The sequence below is a fragment of the Ambystoma mexicanum genome, chromosome 6q (assembly GCF_040938575.1).
Source record: "Ambystoma mexicanum isolate Mex_15411 chromosome 6q, UKY_AmexF1_1, whole genome shotgun sequence".
NCBI classification, from domain to species: domain Eukaryota; kingdom Metazoa; phylum Chordata; class Amphibia; order Caudata; family Ambystomatidae; genus Ambystoma; species Ambystoma mexicanum.
Genome location: NC_090937.1, coordinates 79,009,679 through 79,024,807, shown reverse-complemented (window position 1 = coordinate 79,024,807; position 15,129 = coordinate 79,009,679). Strand labels below are relative to the sequence as shown.

The 15,129-nt window shown below is 48.1% G+C and overlaps 1 protein-coding gene across 2 annotated transcripts in view; it reads right to left on the bottom strand.

Annotated features, from left to right (window-relative positions):
- Nucleotides 1-15,129, bottom strand: part of STAP1 (signal transducing adaptor family member 1) — a 618,379-nt gene that overhangs the window by 145,048 nt on the left and 458,202 nt on the right. The gene's annotated exons all lie outside the window — the stretch shown is intronic.

The window sequence follows — 15,129 nt, the reverse complement described above, 5'->3', positions numbered from 1 at the left end:
TTCCATGCCATTGCAGCCATGCCAAATTGCCTAGGTGCAATAGACTGCACCCACATAGAGCTGACAGTACCACATGCAATGGAGATGGTGTACCGCAATAGGAAACAGTACCACTCACTGAATGTACAGATGGTATGTGATGCCGGAGTGCTGATTAAACATTGCTGCGCACGTTTTCCGGGGTTAACACATGACTCAATGGTCCTGCGGAATTCCACATTGCCACGCTACATGGAACGCTACGCTGGACAAAGCACATGGCTATTGGGTGAGCACAACTGCCAATGCATAGGCCCTGTTGAAGTGTGTTGAGTGCCCAGGCCAATGACCTGTGTAAGTGAGCTGCTACCACTGCACATGCATCACCCCCTGGCCCATGTAATGGACGGTCAGCATAACCCACACATCAAATATCTACACATGACCGGTTGCCACAGTACACACCTCCCTAAGGAGACATACGATCAAAGCTACCAACAGGCCATACAAGTTGATCCACTCAATCCAGCCACCCACACTTAGGACCACTTCCCCCCCAAAACACATGACGGCTGCACATGAGACATCCTGCAACAGCCAAATCATCACAGGCCATAGAATGACTCCCCCATGTGTGCTTGTCATTGCACAGTGCCTTACTTACCAACCAGTATCATGTATAAGGTCCACTTCATATGCACAGCAAGTAATAGTGCAATGTCCAAATGCCACCATCTACAACAATTACCGATGGATGGCAATCACCCGCCCTTCCGACCACGGTTAGGCCCATATGGATGAATGTATGATGACACAATATTGCATTGCATCAGATCGTGAGATGAACCACAACCACTGACATGTCCCACACATTTACATCCCATGTAGGTGATGCTGGATATGCACTCACGCCATGGCTGATGACACCTGTACGGAGGCCAAGGAACAGGCATGAGGAGCCATACAACAGGGCACACATCCGCACACGTGGCATGATTGAGAGGACATTTGGCCTACTGGAGGCCAGGTTCCGCTGCTTGAGGAGATCTGGAGGATCACTGCTCTACAACCCAGTGAAGACGGGTAAAATTGTGCTTGTGTGTGCCTTACTGCACAATCTGTGCTTGCGCAGGAACATTCCGCTGCCCCCAGACGCAGAAGATGAAGATGGGGATGGAGATGGGGATGGCGATGGGGGTGGGGATGGGGTGGCAGCACAACCTCCCAGGGGTGCGCAAGATGGCCAACAAGCACAGAATGCACTCATTCGCATTTACTTTTGAGAGACTGCACATTGACAGCAAAGCATTGATATGACGATGCCAGTGAATAAATGATTTTTGTCTGCTGATGAAATGACAGCTGTCCACTCATTATGGTAGTTTTCAAAGGTTTTGTATCATCAATTAAACAGGGAAGAATGTGCATTGGGTAGGGAAGCTGTACACCCATGCCCACCCACCACCCAAACGTTCCCACCCCCAACCAGGCCCCTAACAACTAACCACCTAATGGGCAACTCCCACCACCCCCACCACCCAAACGTTCCCACCCCTCCAACACCCATGGTGTCCCCAAATGTCATGTTGACTGGCATCCCCAGATGCCACTATTTGTGGGGGTGCTTGTGCGCAGGTGTGTCCTTGCTGGTGGATCCAGTCAACTGACTTGAACACCCCCGTGGGCTGCCAGTGGCAGAGCTGGATGGGGTGGTGCTAGCTGAGGTGACTGTCGGTGTAACTATGGGCAAGCGTCCTTGAAATGCCTGCTGGGCCACCAACATTGACTCGGCAATGCTGGACTGCACACTGTTCCCTTCCCTGACATGGCATGCCAGGGTGAGAATTGTGGCCACAAATCGTCCAATTGACCTGGTGAGGCATTGCTCTCCCGCTGCAGCCTGGCCTCCTCCAGCTGCAGGCTGGCCTCCTCCCGCTGCAGCCTGGCCTCCTCCCGCTGTTGCATGGCCTCCTCACGCTGCAGCCTGGCCTCCTCCAGCTGTCTTTCCACCAGCTGCGTCAGGGTGGCCTGTTGTTGCTTGATGTGCTGCAATCATGTACAGAGCTTGCCCATGGATGGAGTTGGGGAGCGCATGGGGCTGTTCAGTTCTGGGGGGCTGAACTGTAGGCCATGGATGGGTGAGAGGCCATCCATGTTGTCCCCCTCACCCTGTTGTACTGCTTCGGCCTGCATGGCCGGGGCACTCCCATCACTTGATGCAGCCTCCTCAGCTGTGCAGATGGGTTGCGAATCATCATCCGGGGCCAGGGTGGGTGGCTGCATGGGGATGGTGTCGTCTGCTGGTGTGCCGGCTGCAGCCGGTGCCTGTGTGCCAGAGCAGCTCGCATCATCCTCCTGGACATGAGTGCTGCATTGTGCGCCTGCAGGTGGCCGCTGCGTAGCCTCTTGTCCATCGTCGCTTTCACTTGTCACGACTGTGGGAATACAGAGGGCATGCAATTAGTTGTGTAGTGTTACGTAATGTGTCCATCACATGCATCAAACATCACAATCCATGTCCACTTGCAATTCAACACTTTTGACTATTGATACACACAGGTGTGTGTCTCTGCTTCAAGTCAGGCACGCACTGTGTGAATTTCCAGGGATCGCGCTTTGGGGATGTGATACTCATCGTTTGGCCAGTCAGTGGGTCCATTGGGTCACTCCTGCCCTGTTTTGGGGGGGGGAGCAGCATTGGGAGTGGGTCCATTGGGTCACTCCTGCCCTGTTTGGGGGGGGCAGCATTGGGAGTGGGTCCATTGGGTCACTCCTGCCCTCTTTAGGGGGGCAGCATTGGGAGTGGGTCCATTGGGTCACTCCTGTCCTGTTTGGGGGGGGCAGCATTGGGAGTGGGTCCATTGGGTCACTCCTGCCCTGTTTGGTGGGGCAGCATTGGGAGTGGGTCCATTGGGTCACTCCTGCCCTGTTTGGGGGGGGCAGCATTGGGTGTGGGTCCATTGGGCCACTCCTGCCCTGTTTGGGGGGAGGGGCAGCATTGGGAGTGGGTCCATTGGGTCACTCTTGCCCTGTTTGAGGGGGCAGCATTGGGAGTGGGTCCTTTGGGTCACTCCTGCCCTGTTTGGGGGGGGCAGCACTGGGAGTGGGTCCATTGGGTCACTCCTGCCCTGTTTGGGGGGGGCAGCATTGGGAGTGGGTCCATTGGGTCACTCCCAAACACACATATGGCTTTGTACTCTGTGCACTTACCAGCATCTGCAGGTGGGCTCACTCCTGCCTCTGCCTCTCCTATGCCGTGGATGCCTTCAAGGAGCATGACACTGCTGCTGCGCTCCTCCCACGAATGCAGCTTCAGAGGGGGTGCAGGGCCTCTACATGTACCAGTGCTGTACATGTGTTGGCGGTGTGCTGTGATGAGGTTGCGCACCCGCAGCCTGAGGTCATCCCACCTCTTGTGGCACTCCTTCACTGAGCGTGTGGTCACGCCAACCGCTGTGCACTTGCGTGCTGCCTCTGCCCACACCTCCTTGCGGCGTTGCTGAGTAGCCCGCCGCTGATCTGCACTAAAGAGCATTTCAGCATACTCAACAATGTGCTCCACCAGTACTGTGAGCTCAGCCTCACTGAAGCGCTGCTTTCTCTGTCTGCGTGCTGGTATCCTGGATGCCATGATGGTGTTGGATGGTTTGTCAGTCTCAGGGAGGCGATCTGACCTGTGGTGTCTGAGGATGGCAGTGGATTGTGCTTTATATAATGGCCTCCTCTCTGTTTCCGTTTTTTTCCCCGCGGTCATGGCATTTCCGCTTCCGGTGTTTCCGTGTCGGTGGGGGCGGGCACGGTTCTAGCAACGTTTTCTGTGGCGCTAAGTCTGCGCGCATAGGTGTTTACGTGACGGCGGTGACTCTATTTCCGCCTCGGTGTGTTGCGCGAGACCCACGTGCCATAATCAGCCCTTCTTTCCGCAACCTTGCGGTCACGGTAGCAGAGTCACCGTCGACACGGAATCACCGCATTCCAGCAAAGCGGACTCGTAATGAGGCCATTTGAGTATTGTTCTGGTTTGAGGCAAATGTTCTTGCTGGATATTAGTATTTGGTTTAGTTTGTAGATGGAGATTTTTCCCTGTATGGATTCCACTCATTGGTCGTGGATTGCTCTGTGTGTTATGCAGAGTGTTTTGAAGAAAATTCTTTCTTTGACTGTTAGCCAATGTAGGGTTGTCAGTGCTAGTATGACGTGTTCTCTCTTAGTGAGTCTGAGGAGTAGGTTTGCTGCTGCGTTCTGTATTCGCGGCAGTTTTTTAGCAAGGTGGTTCGCCATTCCTGGAAAGATGGTTCTGGTGTAGTCTATTCTTGACATGATGAGGGAGATGGCGGTGAATGTTCTATGTGGAAAAGTGAAGAAAGATACTATCCACTTGATTGGGGGTAGGTGGAAGAAGCACTTCTTTACTACTGTGTCAAATTGTGGTTTGAGCATTAAGACATTGTCCATTAATATTCTGACTTTTTAACCACTTTGGAAGGTACCAGTCGATTTCCAATGTTGGTAGGCTATGGAATGTGCTTTTGGCTCAATGGGTCGTTGGGCATGATCATGATTTCTGTTTTGACTGGGTTGAGTTTAAGATGTTAGTACTCATCCAATGGTTTATTTCTGTGGGGCAGTTAATAAGGGTTGAGTCTTTTCTCCACTAGTGTTGATTTTGTTGTTCATTTGTGTGTTGTCTGCGTAGTTGTAGCATGTGAGCATAGGCGTTGCTAGGGGGAGCTTTGGGGGCTATAGCCCCGGGTCTTTTGGTTCTAGCCCCGGATAGAAGCTCAGGAGCTACAACCAAAAAACTAGCTAGCCTGAGTCCCGACAGTCCTGACATTAGCGTACTCCCGGATCTTTTCCAGACCTAGCAACACCCCTGCATGTGAGACCATGTTTTTTAATGAGGTTGATGATAGGTCTCATGTAGATGTATGTTGAGGAGCAGTGGTGAGAGTGATGAGCCTTGTGGAACTCCACAGGTTGTTGTGCGGGGTGCTGAGTTGAGGGGGTTTAAACACATTGGGCCTCATTACGATACTGGCGGCAGCCGCCGGTATCATTTTTTTTCCGGTGGCCGCGAATGTGCAATTACCGGGTCATTACGGCCTTGCCGGACCCGGTAATTGCCCATTCGCGGGTGCTGGAACCAAATGCTCCCCATTCTCATTTAAGCCCCATAGGGCTCAATGGGAATGGGGAGGTCGGATGCACCGGCACCATTTGTGAATGGTACCGGTGCATCCGACATGCTCTGCTCGCGGGTGCCGGTACGCCTACCAGGTCAGACCTGGCAGGCGGGAAGGCACACGCGAGCAGAGCTTGTAGTTTGCCAGTCCGGTAACAACGGTACCGGTAGTTTACCAGTACCGTTGTTACCGGACTGGCAAACTTATAATGAGGCCCATTATTTGAGTTCTTTCTGCTACAAAGGTTTTTAACCATGGCAATGCTCTGTGTGTGATTGCATTTTCTTCGAGTGTTTTGATCCGTGGTCGAAGTGGGCGGGAGCGGTGCTCCTCTACTTTTTTTAATTAAGTTTTACTGTTCCTATACTTTTATTCTAAAAAGAAACTGTTCCGAAATGGTTTTGTTTTAAAATAAAAGTGTAAGAAGAAGTTGAAACTTGCACTTTCAGTGCACTGCACTGAAATTTCCCTTAAGAAGCAGGTATATTTGTTCGGGGGTTTGTATTGTGCGTGGGCGGGGGCATAGTAATGGGGTTTGTAGGGAGTGGGGAGACAACAGTAGGGAACATAGTTCCCCTACTTCTTTTCATTCACTTCGACCACTGCTTTTTATGAGGGTTTAATGGTGGACTGTGTCTAAGGCTGCTGATAGATCTAGTAGTATTAGTCCTGATGTGATGTTGGAGTCTGTGTTGGTTTTTAGATAATCCCATATAGATAGTAATTCTATTGCTGTTCCTCCAATGGGTCTGAAGTCAACTTGTGTCTGGTCTAGTATCCAAATGTTTTCTACATGTTCCAGGGTTTGTTTGTAAACGTAGCTTTCTAGGAGTTTTGCCTGGTATAGGATGTTGGAAATTGTCAGTAGTTAGTCAAGATTTTAAATTATTGTTGCACACCATAATGTTAAAAGGACCAATATCACAGTCCTAATTTGATCAGTAATTTAAGGGATGCGTAGAGGCCAAGACTTTTTTTTAAAGATTTCCTTCCATGTGCAAGGTTATGACTTTTGCTCGGCAAGCAACTGTGGAATATTCCCATAACACAAACACCCACAAAATTAGCATGGCCCCAGGCACACACCCATCACTTGAGATACAGAAGTTGAAGCCTTCTGCTCCCTTGCAGCATCAATGTAGACACCCTACTTGGTCACCCTAGCTAGCATGTCAGTCTAACACACAGGCCTCTTTGAATCTCTCCCGAATTACAATCATGCAGCAATCATCATGAAAATGAAGAAAAAAACACAGTGGGATCCCTGCTCTCCTGATCGATATCACTTTCTCAAACTAACCTCCTCACCTTTTCAGCCTCACCTTTCCAGTCTCTTACTGCCTTACACTACATACACAAATTGCCATGCACACTGTGGTCTAATAGCTGATAAAACACTCACACATCACTAATCACCACAGAAATATGGGTAGCTCTCCCTGCTTGGCCCCACAGCATTCTTTCGACACCCACACCCTCACACTTTTTCCAAATCAGGATTGTACCTCTGGTAGCTACTCGATCTTAGTCTTTACCCTCTGGACAGACGTACAAGGGTCACAGTCTCAAACGACCTAGAAACATAGTGGCACACAGGACTCTAGTACTTCTAGGCTGCACCTATCAACATCTCATGTTTTTTGCAATCACCTCTTCCTCACCTCCCACAAATTGTGCCTCTCTTTCCACTGCTCTTCCAGAACCATGCGTTAAGAAGCACCCAAAATGGCACCTATTTCACTATATAGGGCCTCTTTGCACTGCATTTCATCAAACATGCCCTTGTCACAGTGTGTAAAGGATCAACAGCACACTCGCTATGCAAGCATTTGGACACAATCTTTATTTGTTCTTAATGCCACAGAGAGTTGGTATAGCAGCTAGGTGAAAGAAACTATAGGAAAACAGGGATATGCTAAATACAACAGTGTGGTGAAATGTTGATGGACACATGAGGGGTTGAAGTTTTTGACTTATTTTAATTAGGACCCAGTGGGCCTAAGTCCAGGTTCTCTAGTCTCAGAAAAACGTACAAAGTCACAGTTAGTGTTAACCTTGTGGGACTTCCTTGGGGTCACTCTCGTTGGTTTGTGGCTTGACAGTTGTTGCCTTCTGGGAGGGGTTTACTGTCTTTGGGCTTGATGGGCCAATGGCCCTTGCTCCTGGGAGGTGTTGGTCTTCTACAGGGTTCCTAGGCTGACACTTCATGACTTCTGCAATGGGTCAGTGTGGATTGATGGACCAGCAACTCTCACCTCTTGGAAAGGTGGATCTTACCTTGATTGCAAGGAAGTGGCCTTTATATTCTTTGGTGGGCTTGCCAGAGGATGGTTTATGCCTTTCAGATAGCCCTGCTCAATTCTCTGCCTCTCTCTGCATGCAATGACAATCATGGAAGCATCCAACAAGAGCATGCCATTCTTCTAAGCTGTGAAACACTGCATCAAACTGCTGGTATAACCCTGACCCATCACTATCAATTGCCAAATGCAACACCATCAACAGCTTCTTAGCTGACAAGTTAGTGAATGTAAGGCAACACATTGACATATCCAAATGCACCACAAATATCCCACCCATACCAGCACACAACATATGAGATGGACTGAATTTAGGGCAATTAATCCATGAGTCCCGACAAACACTCTTGCAGCCCTCAAGCCAACAAACTAAGTATATAACAATATCCCCTTTTCCATTGTGAAGGTCATCAAAGGTGAAGCACTTGCACCACTTCTCAATGTCATCGACGCATCCCTCACATAAGGATAAGGCACCTTCACAGATGCACTGAAATGGACAGATCCTTCTCCTTATGTAGAAATCCACATCTGACCCAGATGACTTGACCAACTATCGCCCCATCACACATCTACCTTTCCTCAGTAAACTGATGGAGAAGACCAAAGCCATCCAGATGCACAAACAGATTACTCAGATTTCCAAAAGGCTATCTCCTGTCCCCTGTTATCTTCAACCTCTGGATGGAACCTATGGGGGTAACTCTTGGCCAACACCGACATCAAGATGCACCAATATACAGATTAAATACAGCTTCACCTTAACAGCAACTTCATTGATGATACCCATCGACTCAAGCACTCTCTGTCCCACATCCAAGCCTGGAAGTCAAGCGCCTACCTGAAGCTCAATCATACAAAGACAGAACGTATTCTTCTATGAAGCTCATCCCCTCTCCCCTGCCCCCCAAGTATGCTCAGCTCCAGAATTAGCTGACTGACATGAAGCACGACAGATTCACTTGTCAACTCTCACCCGGTGCAACATTTCTCGGGTTTACTATTGCTTGTAGCCTCACATTAAAAAACAATTGCCATGGAGACTAAAGCAGCATGATACCAGCTTGCACTCCTCAGCAAAGGCCAGCCTTTAATCCATGCCTAGAGTGTCAGAATGGTTTTCAAAGCCCTGTCATCTCTCATCTGCAAAGTGCCAACAGCCTACTCACCTGAGTCCCAGGTGCCAACTTGACCCCTCTGAAAGTCATCCATCATGCTGCAGCATGTCTCATCACAGGACTTCCTCAAGGAGCCGTGCTGGCTTCCACTTCACGAATATATGTCAACGGCGGCCTGCGTCACAAACTAAGCAGTAACAACCAAAACAAGATTCTTATTGGCATTGAAACTCACCACCTCTGGAACCCAATTCACCACCAGAAGCCAAAAGTCACAACATTGCCAGGTTGAAAACAAAAGACCTGCATAACAGCTGTGGCTCCACTGGTATTGTTGCCTGACTCCCTCAAAAAACATATCTTGTCATTTTTGGCTAGGTTGGCTTGACTAATGATGGTTTTCTGCTTCAGACCTCTCTTTTCAACTTCTCCTTCCCTTCTCCTCTTCTGTCTCCAACTTCTCCCTGCATCTAATGTCCTCATTCCTTCCTCGTTCTCCTTCAACCGCCTTCTCTAATTTCCCATTTTTGTTCTCCTCCTCCAGCCCCAACCTCATACTGATATAATCCTATTCCTCCACACTCCACTCTTCCTCATTCAACTCTAACCCTGTTGGGAGTGCAGTCTATTCAAAGGTTCTCTGCCATAGAGGTGAGGACAGGTGCTATCCAAGTCAATGAAAACCCCAGCTCCCAAAATTTCTCCATGGCACACTGGGGCGAACTGATGTGGACCAAGGCCAGGAACCCTGCCAGCATCACTGGAGCCCCACGCTCCTCACTAAAGGTGAAGGAACCACTGTAGGTAAGAGCCAAAGGGCTTTGGAAGGCAAAGCAAGAGGGACTTGCAAGGTCCAAGAGCCCCTAAAATGGCACTCACAGATCCCTGAGAAAAGTACAGCAGCCTGGAATCCTCTTTCAATGATTCAAGCCACTGACAAACTGCTTCAAATGAGCTCAACTCCTTCGAACCGTCACATGACCCACAGTGCTGCTACTCGCATTCTTTTGCATCTTCAGACCACTTCTTGCAACCTTTGAACTAGTTCAACACTGCACTGCACTTGCAGCGCTCAGTGCCATCTTGACTTGAAGACCGGCTCAATGCTGCGGATGATGTGCTGCATTTTCAAGCACCACACCAAACCAACAGTGCCCCACCTCGAGTCGACATGAACATCGCCTCAAACTACTGGACGCCATTGTGTCACACGCTGACTCAACCCAGCAGTAACATTGTCTTGAACAGTCTCTACCACCAATGCAAACCTGTTGGACCCTTAGAACGCATCGCTTTAAATGCTGCACCGAAAGGCTCAGTGCCGCCTCGAAGCTGACTCATTGCTTTGATTAACGCAACTTGCTGCATCTTGAACCTGGTACAACCGTAAGGACAGTGCAGAGAAGCCCAATTAGATGGTGTCAAACCATCATGAGAAAGAACAAAGTACGGTTAAAAGGGCCTTTCCCCCATGTCTACTGCCACGGACTGTAAAGACTTGTAAGCCCCTTTATTGAACCTTTTTTTGCAAAGAAATCTTCTTTAAAGGGACATTACTGCAATTGCATGCCTGATCCCCTTTGCTCAAGTACCCATAGTGCTATTTGCTACAAGTTATCACTTTTTCTGTGTTTTGTCCACAGGGGTGTGCGAGGAACTCATGGTGGCAACAAGTAAGATATACACAAGGGATCACAGTTCAAGGGTGTTTATTGAACAATGAATGCTGTATGTAGGTTGGGAAAACGCCTATTCTAAAACTAAATCTAAGATATGAGTACACGTCGACCATCAAAGGAAAAATAATGCAGACCTACTGGCGTTGTGTCAAAATAAAAGGCCTATACTAAGAAACTTATTGTCAAACCTCACAACTAATACAAAAAGGGGTGTGGGATATGATATTATAGGTTATTTATAATGCTCTTAATACCCAGAGGTTTCTAAGCGCGGAACCGGGGATCGAACCTGTGTTGCACCGTGTAGTCTTGCTTCCAAGGCGAGAACGTTGCCCCTGAGCTAGCCTCCTGAGACAGTTCTCAAGAAAAGAAAGAAGTGTTCTCAAATAATAGGTCAGGATGTGGTAGCCTGGGCCTCCCTTCCCCACGTTTTGTGCACGGGGTAAGATGGGAGATTGGAGCACAGTACAGTCTCCGGCTTCTCCAGCACGAGACGACAGTTCCAATGGCAGTTCTCAGGACCATCGATGTCCAAGTCTCATTACCTTTGAAAGTCTCTTGCCTTCGGGGGCCTGACGTGCTCAAATAACAAACCCAAAAGTTCCTTTCACAAAATGAAAGTTTGTTACCAATGTTCGCTGGGTGATGGGTTCATCCCTGGGTCCCCTTCTTCTGGGTGCTGACCCTTCGCAATTGTTTCTCACAGTTTCACGTAGGGTGATGGTTTCCCCCTTGGGTCCCCCTCTTCTTTGCGCTGACCCATCTCAATTGTTTATCACAGTTTCATGTAGGGTGATGGCTTCACCCCTGGGTCCCCCTCTTCTTTGCGCTGACCCATCTCAATTGTTTATCACAGTTTCATGTAGGGTGATGGCTTCACCCCTGGGTCCCCCTCTTCAGGGCGCTGACCCTTCTTACATATCTCATTCCACAAACTTTATGACAGTTCTTTTTCAATTAACTTTCGGGGGAGAAATGATTCACCCCTGGATCACCCTCAGTCAGGCTCGGACCCCTCTTGACTGCCAATATTTGGGGTGAGGACTTCACCCCTGCATCTCCCTACTTCGGCCTAGGATCACTCTTGAGTGTTAGTTTGTGGGTGTTGGCTTCACCTCTGGGTCTCCCTCTGTCAGGCTCGGACCCTTACCAACTTCACATTTGCTTGTATTTGCAGGATTCACTTCCCTTGCTTTCTCCTAATGCAGGATTCACTTCCCTTGCTTTCTCTCAATGGGGGATTCACTTCCCTTGTTTTCTCTCAATGTGGGATTCAAACCCCTTGCTTTCATATAGTTTGCAGATCAAAGTATTTTGACTGTACAGGGATTTTACTAGACCTCCTTTATGACCACTTTGACTTCTTTCAGCGATTTTCCTACGGCCTTCTGGTACCCGTAGTTTTGCTCTGATGGGGACCGACCAGAGTCTCTTGAATTAACAACCACGTGGTGCTGGTTTTCCTTCTGCAGCTGGTCTCCCCTTAGAACTTTTTACAGTTCTTTACACAGTTCATTAAACTTGGTTCAAACTTGCCACTTTGCGATTCTCTCACTCAACAAAGCCCAGATCTTATCGATTCTCCCCTCGTCTCACCGGCTGTGATGAACCACTTGACTTTTGGCTTTCCTGGAGTCAAGGCTGGTACCACGGGCCCATGAGCCTCCCTCGCTCCTGCTTATCGACATAAACTTCCCCTGTGTACCGTTGACATCTGCTGTAAGAGACTTGTGCTATTGTTTGCAGTCTTAGGCTCTCTTCCATGAAGGTTCCATGGGCCTAGCAAGGTCCCTTCGCTCCTCTACACCCTCTCAATTCCTGCCGCCTTTCTTCTTCTCTTTAACTGCCGCGCCTGATTTGCCGTCACATTGTGCTGTCTGCCATGCTCGCCTTTCTAGTCTTGTTCGTACTGTGCTCCCTGGCTTCACCTTTTATCCCTGTGGGGAAGGGATAGGGCCGGCAGGTGTGTGTGATTCTGATCAGTTGCCTGACTTTGCCTGACCCTTGTATGGGAGATGTCCGGTAAACGGCTCTGGTTTTAGTTCATTGTCCTTTGTGTTGTGTGAAAGTGTTTGTGTTAATAAAGGGGCTGGGGGCAGTGGTTTGGAATGTTCTACGTGATAGGATGGGGAAAAGGTGTTAAAGGAAGCGGGATACTGTGTCTCACCCATCAGTGTCCCACTCCCCAAGGTCCCACCATCTAGGTGATCCTCCCTCACTGGTACACCCCTAGGAACTGGATCCTATAGCGATGGCAGTGTACTGGCCACCTGGATGACAGATCTCCGGGGACTAGCTAGGGAGACACCTTCAGGTTTCTCACAGGTGGGATTTTACTTGTGTTTCCTAGTAAGTTATTTCCATTTTTTATTTTTTTATTGTTCAATTAAAGAATATATATTTGTATAGATCCTTTATTGGACATTCTTTTATTTTGCAGTCTTTGTAATATTTCTGTTTTGTTTTCTCCACATATTTACAATAATTACATAATAATAGACTTAAAGAAGCTCCCACCCCGCCACCCGAAACCCAACTACAGAATCACAGAATTAGTACAAATCCCAAAATCTGCCCCAGATATCCTCAAACAACTTGTTCTTCTTCTGACGTCTATATATCACCCTCTCTATTCTGGCCAATTTAGACATTTCATCATTCTATACACTCTCCTCAGGACATATCCTCGACTTCCCATTATGCAAGATCAATTTCTTAGCCATCAAAGAGCCCCTAAACAACAATTTCTTCTGTGCAACTGTGAATTCATCAATGAGCTCATCAACACCCAAGACTAGCGTCTCAAAATCATAATCTAGATACAACCACAGCACACCATTAAAGATCAAGGCCAACATCTCCCAAAAATGTCTCACTCTTATACACTCCCACAACATGTGTTCTAGAGTCCCCGTTCTATGAGAGCACCCCTAACACTCATCCGTATCGTTCATACCATGCTTGTACAAACACTCCGGCGTCCAACAGACCCTATCCAGGATCTTAACCTGTCTGGACCTTTCCCCAGGCAGACAGACGAGAGATCTACATTTCTGCAAACATTCGCCCAGCGCACCTCAGTCATTTCACCCGAAACCCTTGCCGACCATTCCTGCAATAAAGCAATATTGCTATTGGCCGAGGACATAATCAAATTATAATACTTGCTTGCTTGTTGCCCTTCAATCTCACATGAGTATTAAATCTCTCAAAGTCAACCTTATCTTTCTCTGAAACTTCCAAAATAACTCTCTTTAGAGTGCAGAGCTCCTGAGTTGTGCAGTGTGGAACATGCCAGATGGCTTTCAGCTGACCAAAGGTAAGCCATTTCCCGTTTGCCCTCAGATCTCCTATCCATTGGACACCCCAAAGGAACCATTCTGGCCAAAACAGCATCTTCTTCCCATCCATAATTTTGGGATTATACCAGATTGAAGAGGTAAGAGGTTTGAACGGTTTTCCCCAAAGAAAGAGCACAAGCTTCTTCCAAGAAGCCCTCAAACATTCTGTAACTTGCATGGATGCAAAGGGCTGCACCAACTTTGTTGCTAGAACCGCCTTATGTGTCAACAGCCCATTTAAACTCACCTCTGCTATGGCACAATAATCTGGCTTTGAATTCAGAAGTGGCGCCAAGTGCCTGGCCATAAAAAAAGCTAAGTGATAAGCCTGGAAATTCAGAACTCCCAAGCCACCCCTGTCCACAGCTAGTTGCAGCTTTCAGAGCTTCATTTGAGGAGGCTTGTCGTCCCATAAGAAACTTTGCAGTAAGACTTCCATCTCCGACCACACCTTCTTCCCCACAGGCAAAGGCAACATACTAAGGACATAAGTAATCTTTGATGTAGAGGTCATTTTTAACGTGTTAACTTTCCCTACAGAGACAGTTTCAATAATTTCCATGCCTCCAAATCAGATTTCAGACTCAACAGCAGGCCCCTCATATTCTCTGCCATAAACTTGGTCATCCTACTGGTCAGCCAGATACCCACGTATTTAATCCTATCTGGGCACCACATAAAACCTGAATTCACAATCAAATCCTTATCACAACATGCAGAAACAGGCATTACCTCTGACTTAGACCAGTTAATGTTGTATCCAGACCTAACATGGAACTCAGCAATCAGTTCCATCAAAGCTGGTAACGAGCTATCCAAATCTCTCAGCAACAAGAGTAAATTATCTGCGTACAACCAGAGTTGTTGGGTGGGCCCACCATAATTAACGCCTTTTATTCTCACCTCCTGTCTGGAAACCGAGGACAGGGGCTCTTTCGCAATCACAAATGACAATGGTGACAGTGAGCAACCTTGCTACGTCCCCCGTTCTAGACTAGACTGAAGGTTTCCAACTGAACCCTGTTAATTGATACATCTGCAGTGGGGCTTGTGTACAAGATCTTAACCCAATCCATGAAGGACTCACCAAAGCCTATCCTCATCAGCACAGTAAAGACAAAGCTCCAGCTGACCTGATCGAATGCCTTCTCTGCGACCAAGGAGAAGACCACCGCCCCATGATTCATCTAATTCACCTGTGCAATAGTCTGTAGCAGTCTACTCATGTTGGTTGATGCGTTTCTCCCTTAAACAAATCCGGTCTGAATGGAGTGTATTAACCCCGTCAAAACCGCCATAAGCCTCTTTGCCAGAGACTTTGCCAAGATCTTATTATCAGTATTAACGAAACTAATAGGGCGATAATTCGACAAAGATGTTGGAACCTTATCCTTCTTCAAAATCAATGATATAGATGGATGGCAAGTTGTTGCAGGTAGGATCCCAATGGCCCTTGAGTCCTTGTACATGTCTCTCAGAAGTTCAAAGACAGAGTCCGGCATTATCCTTTAGAATTCCATGGGTACCCC